The sequence below is a fragment of the Macrobrachium rosenbergii genome, chromosome 6 (genome assembly GCF_040412425.1).
Source record: "Macrobrachium rosenbergii isolate ZJJX-2024 chromosome 6, ASM4041242v1, whole genome shotgun sequence".
Classification (NCBI taxonomy): domain Eukaryota; kingdom Metazoa; phylum Arthropoda; class Malacostraca; order Decapoda; family Palaemonidae; genus Macrobrachium; species Macrobrachium rosenbergii.
In genome coordinates this window covers 57,248,845-57,259,011 of record NC_089746.1, presented here as the reverse complement: position 1 = coordinate 57,259,011, position 10,167 = coordinate 57,248,845, and the positions used below count along the sequence as shown (strand labels likewise).

Below are 10,167 nucleotides of genomic sequence, written 5' to 3'. Positions count from 1 at the left end.
AAACTGTTATTTTTTGAATTTTTAATATAACTTACATAACATGAACTATATATTAAATTTGTCATCTCGTAAGTCTTCCAATAAAATGAACTTGTAACTTAAGAGTTAATGGCTACTGTGGTCATCAAGTTAATTACAGCAAAGCCAATTAAAAGTTGTAAAACGTAGTAAATTTGTACTAAGTTTTAATGGGGTGAAATAAATGACGGCCAGCATAGATCTCACGGTGCATGTACAAACTTCGGTGATGAAATATAGAAATGCTATATTTAAAATCTAGATAACATACCTTATCGTTTTACTCTCACATTTACTGTTGAAAATGCCATAGACACCTAAAATGCAGTCAGAAGTTCATAACTGAATACCGTCCAACATCTGTACTGTAAGTTCTAAATTTTATCTATATTTTTAAAAATATTTACTACTACTACTACTGCCACTACTACTACTACTACTACTACTGCTGCTGCTGCTGCTGCTGCTACTACTACTGCTACATTCCAACTTTTTTAGTGTTGACATACTCACGAATAGTGGCAATATCTTTCTTTGAATGGTATTGCTGAAGGGTTGCTGATTGTCCTGCTTTTTATAAAATTCCTCGGAATATCACTGCTTTGCCAAAAATCTGCAATAAAGAAAAAGTTCAAGTAATTTATTTCAGATTTTCTGTTCATAACATTTACATTTACACGAGAATAAAATTTTCCTCAAATGAAATGCCTGTTAATTTAGATGCTGCTCCCGGGAATGACAATGAACACTGAAAAATTCAGATTGACCGTGAATTTTGTTGCAAGTATTTTTCTGTTAAAGAGAAGGGCTTCTAATTGCGGGTCCTAATTCAATAAAAATGCTTGCAATACCAAATGCTTAATTAATTACCTTAATGGTTAATACTGAACTGTAAAGAATGTTTCGGCTCTAAGTTTTTTGCATGGTCAATTAGGCAAGCCACATGCAAAAAGGTCAAAATGACGGAAATGAATATACACCAGGAAAAATAGAAGCACGCCAAAGTTTGACGAAAAATCCAACCTATTGAAATCTCATCGGACAAACTTTTGTCGTCTCAGATGTTTTTACATCGTGAGCAAAACAGCATCTTTATAAACGTCATTGAACGGTTTTGCATAGGTAAGGAGTACAAGAGTTTTCTAAGGAATCCCTGTTTATGTTGGCTGGACAAGACAAGTAATCTTAAGTAAATAAAAAAATTGCAAACTTGGTAAAGAGGATATTACAAAACGAAGTAAAAAGCTCTGCTTTGTACTTGAAGCTAATAGCGACCTCGAAACATTTTTGTTTCATTCCTTCCAAGCTCAGATAAGCTGTGGTTAGGAAGTCCAAGCAAGCAAAGAGTTCCAGTAAGCTAACAAGTTCCAGCAAACTCGAATTTCAAAACATTAATGCTGTGATCATCAAGCTCAGGAAGGCTAGGGGTTTGCAAGACAGAGTAAAGGCGGCGTCGCACTAACTCGCTTTCCTGTTTTTCTTTCTTTGGCATCTTGCTCTCAGACTTTGTGCCAGTTTTAAATACATTTTTCCTGTTTGTCGAAACCAAACCTACCACAATCTTTACAATGATGACGTGCAAGCAAGAACTTAACCTCATTTCTGCCACTAGTTTAGGCGACTTTGTGAAGCCTTTTCATGGACATAAATGTCAGTGATTGGCTACAAGGTTCAAAGTTTGGCGGCGAATGCTCAAAGGTGCCAATATGCTCGTTTGCGTAACATCTCCAGTACAATAAAATCATGAACAAAGAACAAATTCTAAACGTGTAAGGTTAAGTAGTGACTCAAAGAAAGGAAAAAATATGCGATGGCCTTTAAAAATAGAAGAATAGTGGAATATAAGTTTGAAAAGTTAATATCATAAGTGCTGAATAATGAATGTTTAGGCTGTCAAGCCAAGCACTAGGGTTTTCAAGTGTAAGTAATGAATGCCTAACAAGCTCATGGAAGTTATTACTTGGAAGCTTTGGTAGGCAATGATTTACATCGTATTAAGCCTTACTAGCGTTAGTAGAACTGAAACGAATTAAACTGAATACACAGAATTTAAGCCAAAGGCCAAGCACTGGGACCAATGAGGTCATTCAGCGCTGATAGGGAAATTGACAGTAAAAGTTTAAAAGGTATATAACAGGAGGCAAACCTCAACAGAATTGTTAGAAGAGGGTGGAAAGTAAGAGGGAAGAAAGAGAATATGAAAGGAGGTACAGTAAAAGGAACGAAAGGGGTTGCAGCTAGGGTCTGAAAGCTTGCAAAGAACCTTAAGTAATGCCTAAGTGGGGAGGTGCACTGAAGAGGTTACTTGCGTTAAGAAAATGAAGCATCAGAAAGCTTATGTATGCTATGACTTGGAGTGGCTATTACGCAGCTATGACTTGGGCTTATCTATGACTTGGAAGTCTAACTTGCTATGACTTGGAAGCCTCTAAACTTGGAAACCTAACTTAGCTATGACTGAAAGTGTCTTGACGATTAACTTACCCATGACTTGGAAGCCTAACTATAATCTCCTAACTGGCTATTACTTGGAAGTCTAACTTAGCTATGACTTGGAAGCCTAACTTACCCATGACTTGGAAGCCTAACTTAGCTATGACTTGGAAGCCTAACTTGGCTATTACTTGGAAGCCTAACTTAGCTATGACTTGGAAGCTTAACTTATCCATGACTTGGAAGCCTAACTTAGCTATGACTTGGAACCCTAACTTACCCATGACTTGGAACCCTAACTTAGCGATGACTTGGAAGCCTCAATGACTGTAAGCCTAATGACTTGAAGTCTAACGTAGCTAGGACTTGGAAGCCTAATTTACCTATGACTTGGAAGCCAAATTTAGCTAGGACTTGGAAGCCTAACTTACCTATGACTTGGAAGCCTAACTTAGCTATGACTTGGAAGCCTAACTTACCTATGACTTGGAAGCCTAACTTAGCTATGACTTGGAAGCCTAACTTACCTATGACTTGGAAGCCTAACTTAGTTTGGAAGCCTTGACTTGAAGCCTAACTTAGCTATGACTGAATAACTTACCTATGACTTACGAACTTCAGTCAAAAACCAAACAGACTCTAAAAACCCCAGGCTTTTTCGTAATTGCAGACTTGACGAGCCTCACCAGACACTGATTGGCTGATTAACTGATTTACTTGTTTACAGGCAACTTGAAATTGTGACTCACAAGAATAATTTGAGGAAGTCACAAACAAAAAAATGTCACTAAACCTTGAGGACTAACCACAAAAGGTATGATTCCAAAGTGACTGAGTTAATGACTAGGTGGTAAACTGATTTATCTATATAACTAAATAACTTGTGAATGAAGAACTATATACATGCCTAGACCCTGGCAAGTTGGAATTCTAGCCTTATCATCTCCAGTCAATGTGAATATTAGGTTTTATATATTGTCTGGTTATGCATATTATTTTATACACTGTCTGGCTGCAAGTACCATATGCTTCCGTTTTTATGTTTTACCAAAAATAGAAGAGACTGTACAATTTAGGCAGAAGGCCGAGCGCTGGGACTTATGAGGTCATTCGGCGTAGAAAGGGAAACTGAAAGTAAAAGGTTACAAAGGTGTAACTGGAGGAAAACCTCACAGCTGTTAGAAGAGGGTGGGAAGTAAGATGGGGAAAAAGAGTATGAAAGGAGGTACAGTAAAAAGAATGAAAAGGGTTGCAGCTAGGGACCGGGGGGACGCTGCAAAAGAACCTTAAGTAATGCCTACAGTGCACCGCGCGTGAGATAACCCTTTGACGGGGTCACCAAAAATACAAAACTACTGTAAAAATAACCTCTAGATTTCAATAATACTGTTCACTGCAATTATAACAGGAAACTTAAGCCTTTCCGGAGTCTGAAAACGAATAACACCAATTACAGGAGTTCAGAAACAATAAACAGCTGACGAAAAAAAAGTTTAAAATAAGGCTAAAAATTTGAGATAAGAAAATTCTAAGGAAAATGTAAATTTCAATAAAGGGAGAAATATCATACGGAGATATCTTGCAATCATACAACCATTAAACATATAGCCCACGGGCAACACACTGCAACGGAAATTATTGTTACATTATTAAAGTCTGTGCAATAGATACTGACCATTCTAAGGGTGAGAAATCACTAGATTTTTATACAGTGAAAATGGTTTATTTTCATTTATTCCTTGTATTGTTGTATATTGCGAGAGAACGTGACGGTCTCAGTAACTGAGCCGAGAAATCTGAAAAATGACAATACATATAATAATAATCATTAAATGAACATTTGTTTAACATAATTTAGCTTTATCTAATCTAACAAAAATGTGGAATTAGCCTAGGCTGAAGGACACAGGGAAAAACTCTTGGCTAAGTTAAAATCATTAAGTATCAACAGTTGTCAAGTAGCCTTTATCAAAAAATCTATCTTATAATACGAATAGAATTAACTTGCTTTAAGCGGTGGATGGTCTAACCACCTAACCATTGTAACAATTTGATTTTACTGAAACAAAACGTACAATCAATAACCATGATTATGTGTATATATTATGATTCATAATTATAGGCATTTTAAATTTAAATATATGGTCATTTCCGACGCCCAGTCATAAAACAGTTTATAGATAATTTAAACTACGTAACTATCTAATCGCATGTCAGGCGGTTCTGTTCCTTTTGGTTGAAAGGACTGAAGATCATTTGGAATCACAACTGCTTTTCGCTGAAAATATTCTCCACACAATCACACTAATTATTAGACAAAATGTAGACTTCAAAGATTAAATTGCGCAGAAAAAAATGAATTTTCAATAGAACAACGTATTATTATGAACGACCTGATCTCTCGCTGATTCACGGCACACAAAACAGGCAAGTATTATGAGTATTATGACAGGCAAGTATTAGGAAGGCTTCGCATTGCCGGATTCATAAGAATACCTATGGCTTTCCCCTCTCTGACTCGAGTCGGCAAATGCCAAGATTAGCTACGCAGGAAATATAACAATTTTGTACAGTTTACTTTGGTTTTACTTCCATTTATATCCTGTTACTAAAGCAATCATCAATATGAGATACAGGAGAACAAAATTCTTCTAGATAAGATATTGAGGTCACTAATCAACTTACGGTCAGTTTATTTTAATCATTAGCAATACCACCTGTGTTCCAAAACTTCCAAACGAGCTTTTTGAAACCACAGGCTACCTCTAGTCCCTTTAGAACTACCATTAAAAAATGCTAGGCATGTACGCTTTTAATTTCTAATTGAACTGAACTCAGTAACTATCAATCAAGCACCCAGGCCTTGGAGACCATATGGTGCAATGTTATGCTGATTATAGATACGGTACGATCAGAATTATTGGGTGGTAGGCTATATTAGATGAAGAATATTTATTTGTTGAAGGAAGCAGGTAACACGTTCTATGGAGAAGTTTTCTGTTTCGGTGAGAATATCATGAAGGCGAGGTGGACGGGGAAGAGAGGCTAGGCTGGTAAAGGCTTTGTTACAGCGTGTGTCTATGTGATGGGGGCAGCGAAGGACCAAGGTCTAGATTCTCTAGACCTTGGAAGGATTATATGGGATACGGAAAGAAGGATACGATGAGAATCTAGACCTTGGAAGGATTATATGGGATACGGAAAGAAGGATACGACAAGTTGGAAATAAGGTTTAACCTAGCTTTTTCTTCATCGGCCAATTTTGGTTTCTGTTACTCTTCGTAATTCGAACAAGTTTTTTCATAATTATCCAGCAAAGCATTCCATTTTAGTTTTCATTCGATTTGCTTGATCACGGACACATTCAAACCATGTATGACGAACTTTAATGAAAACCTGTTCTTATTTACCTCACACTTACGAAGAAATAAAAATTTTGAATAAAACTACCGGTAAATGTAAAAAAAAAAAAAAAATCGTCATAGATTTCCCGTGAACTCTAAACAAAAATATGATTGTATTTGCTGTATTTGCAGTTTCAAAATACTACTAATAACAGTAATAATTATTATAATTACTTAAAACTACTGTTAAAAGGTGATCGTGAAAAAGGGTTAAAACCATATATTTTTAATTTTAATCAGATGCGTAGGCTTTCCTTGATAAAATTAAATGCAGGTAGACGCTTAGAATCTGTTTCGAATAACCTAACACTTTTCAAGATAGAGTAGCCTATCTTACTAATAGCATATTTTCACTGCGTTGCCAAGAGTAGCTAATCTTACCAATACCATATTTTAAGTGTTAACCAGTTTAGATATTACTGAAACTTCTCTCTCTCTTTCCGTAATACACTACATTAAACTATTTGGATAGACCTCGTCTAAAATAACTACAGAGCAAATATTTTAAAATAATTTTGACCAGGGATTTTGACGCAATTTCGCAGTCAGAGACTTCTCGTTTGACAATTTTTTTGTCATATAATGATCATCGAATATACACGTTAGCACTGATAGATTTCCTAAACCCATCAGAAAAAAATTTTGACGCACGTACACTCTGAAACCACAATCTCCGACCCACTAAGTCGTACTCCGAGTTTATGAGCGGGGCCTTTCTGGACAGATTTCACCTTTCCCTCTCATCCTCCCCTCCCCAATTCCCAACTACCACCCGACAGTTTCGGCATTTTTTTTTTGTTTCGATATTATACAGGTTGTAGAATTCAACACAGTGTTGTCTATATAATTATACCATGACTGCTTTGCATTATATGCAGCAAAATCATAAAAAAAAAACACAACGCAAAATCCGTTAAGAGTTCTAAAGGTGTTCGAGTGCGTTTCAATCCGTAATCGTCGGCGTTGCCCGCCGTCCAGAAAGGCCCCGCTCATAAACTCGGAGCACGACCTAGGTGGGTCGGAGATAGTAGTTTCCGAGTGTACATCGAATATAATACGGCAAAGGGAAACAATACGGATTATACCAGTGAGTAAATACCCCTGAGCAAACAACTTTTAAGACTCATTCCTACTTCGTTTTTAGTGCATTGTATGGACTAATTGCTTTAAGATTGCGTTGCATTATTACATGAAAAGGTATTTTAATTCATTTTTTTAACCCTACGATTTTAACCCTCACCCTAAATGTCAGTCAGCTTACCTGAAATATTATCTAGTCAAATGTTAGTTGATGTATGAAAATACCGTCAGAGGTGACCTTTGAAACTCAGCCCTCTACCGATCCCGCACCGTTTAACCCTAAATCTGCGTCCACACGATCGAGCTTTGTTCGACGAACTTTGTCCGAATTGACGTCAGAAGCGGAGAAACAGCGAGTAGAGTCAGAACTTGGCCCGCTTCTGACGTCACACCAGACAGCTCGTCGAACAAAGCTCGATCGTGTTGACTCAGCCTAAGGTATTCAATCACCTAATTACCATCGCTGATCGGCCGAGTGGCGATCTTTAAGTGGTATGGTTGTTAACTAGTCATAGCCATTCCTGTTCTATGAAGGTTTTCGGTTTTTGTTTAAAGGCTTGGCAACTGAAGTAGAATCTACAATTCAAGCGCTGGGGCCTACGATGGTCATACAGAGCTGAAGAGGAAATAGACAATAAAGAGGTCTTGGAGGGTGTAATGGCCTGTCCACACTAGCGGGCATGCCCGTCGGCCACTTCAGCCGTTTATATTTTCTCTCGCTTCTGAAGCATCGTTACCAGTCAATCGCATCGTTCTGGCTCCACACACTGTCGGTCAGTATAGTGGAACGGGTTATGGGAATAGTGTTCGCCCGCCGATCAGGCCCGCTAGTCTGGACAGGCCTTAACAGCAGGAAAACCTCGCACTTCCACTATGTAACAAATGATAGAAGAAGAAAGCTGGATGAAATGAAAACATGGAGGCTCAGTTAAAGGAATTAAAGGGACGGCAGCTAGAGATTGAAGGGACGCTGCAGAGAACCTAAAGTAATGCCTACTGGGCACCGCTTGAGGTGCAGTAATGGCACCTACGGGGTCAAGGACCGGCAAGAAAAAATCTTAATCATGGGCTTATTACGCAAAATCCCTCCATACACCGTTCTTGGCTCTGATGGCCTTCTGACACAGATGGTCATGGCCCTGACTGCCTTCTTACATAGCTGGTCTAACTTTAACCCGTATCAGTCATAAATTAGCAACTCTGGATCTTAGGCTCTGATTGCCTTCTCACATAGATGGTTTAACAAACCCATAGTTATAACTACAACTCTGGATCTTCATTTAGAAGCACCAGGAAACTTTCTCCATTAACGAGAAATTCCAAACAACATTATCCAATCTTTGGAAATAGATACTTAAGTGCGTACACTTCATTATATGCAATACAGAACTCTGGCAATAAATTTTCTTGACAGGATAGTTGAAAAAATCTCAAAGACACTGAAATTAATAGATTTCATTTATTGAAATTTTAATCTATTTTGAATATTTAAAGAACTGAGCCCTCACAGTTTACACCTCAGTTCAGAGAATCATCGAAAACTTACACATGATCTTTATGTGTAACAAAAAACCAGAGCACCTGGAGTATTTCAGTTACTTCCAGCCCATTTCTTTTACGACACTAGCAGACATTCCAAACGACACCAGGCAATGTTTAGCTGAAGAAACTTTCATGCCTTCCGAGGGCCAACGTTCTCAACCTGCGTAAAATAAAAACTGAAAATGAATACTGAAGTGAATTAAAAAACCCTAGATATCTTTCACCTGCATACGTACAAAATTACATTTAAACCTATAAATAATGCTATATTCCCGAAGTATCAAGCTATATTAAATTTCATTAAAACCAAGTAATACCAAACTACCGTATTAGCAGTACTTAGTCTATGGAAATAACTTTCTATAATGAACTATACTGAAAACTTGAAAATGGAACTGTAAATGGAACTATTACTTAACCTTACTTTTGTTCACAGTCATCTTAAAAATTAAGAGCCTTTCATAAAATTAGGTTCCCTTTGGATGAATATATAAACTAAAACTAGAAGTTAAAATAGCGAGACTATGAACAATTTGCTCAAGATAAATTTACCGTGAGAACTGTGCTAATTTAGAAACCTCATTATCTTGGATGGCTAACTAAACCTACTATCTTCCACACATCTAACACTTTACTTAAATCTAACGACCATTTTTGACTAAAACTACTAAAGAGCAAGCCCCTCTCCAAAGAACGATAGACCAAAAGTCTACCGCTCTTCAGAAAGGACATCCTCCCCACTTCAGGGGCTCTCTGCCCCTGAAGGGGGAGGATTAGCTTGCCCGAAAAATCTAAAACAAAAAAATTCAGAATTTAACTCACCTTCGCTTTTAGAAGAAAAAATATTTACCGAGAGACGCCGTGCCTTCAAAACCATCCTTCATGTGTCTAATGACTTTCACGTCTCGGGAACCAGGAAGGACTGCTACCTGGAAGGACTGCTACCTGCAAGTTTATGAGTACATGAAAATAATGAACAGCTGGTTATCCGTAAAGTAATGAAATCATGGCAAATGAATGGACAAGAGTCAAGTAATCTAAAACTAAACTGGTACTCTTACCGAGCTTCATCGAACTCGGGAATCAACAATAGCTTACTTATAACTGCGGAAAATCATCTACTTGTCTTACTAATGATAACTAGCTAACACATTGTCAAAAAAATCTTTCCCAGGTAATCAATATCAATTAAAAACTAAATCATAAGACATCTGCTAAAATAAAGAGTAAAAATGAAAACACTTAATACAAAGAAATGAAAATCACACAAACATAAAACCTACAACACTCGAACACGGGAACAGTAACGTCGCCCATAATTCAGCCCAACGAACACTAAGCGGCTTAACTTTCACCTTGAACTCACGTCAACCACCGAATAAGCGAAGCTGAATCGTTACGCCCAATAAAACCTTAGGCTACGGAAGGCCAAGGACGGTGGACTTCGGAGAAAGAGGACTGGATACTAGTTCTACGCCTTTTCATTTCTCAAATGACCGATAGATGGCAGTAACATCCGCAGGGTCAGTCACGGAGATTAAGAAGAAATACGGACGCCGTATGCTAAATGTTATTATACGATTAGATGTATATTTTAGTTAATCGATTTTCCCTGTATTGAGATGGTGTTGTTTTTGTATATTCCTCATCCACAAAGCATTTTAGTCGGTATTCTTAGATTCATTCTGTT

At 37.5% G+C, this 10,167-nt stretch overlaps 1 long non-coding RNA gene across 1 annotated transcript; it reads right to left on the bottom strand.

Annotated features, from left to right (window-relative positions):
* Positions 1-8,441: 8,441 nt before the first annotated feature.
* Positions 8,442-9,883, bottom strand: LOC136839789 (uncharacterized). Its single transcript, XR_010853464.1, has 3 exons — positions 9,761-9,883; positions 9,300-9,406; positions 8,442-8,637 (listed from the first exon to the last, which is right to left on the bottom strand). It is a non-coding gene; the product is annotated as an uncharacterized lncRNA (long non-coding RNA).
* Between the last annotated feature and the right edge of the window lie 284 nt (positions 9,884-10,167).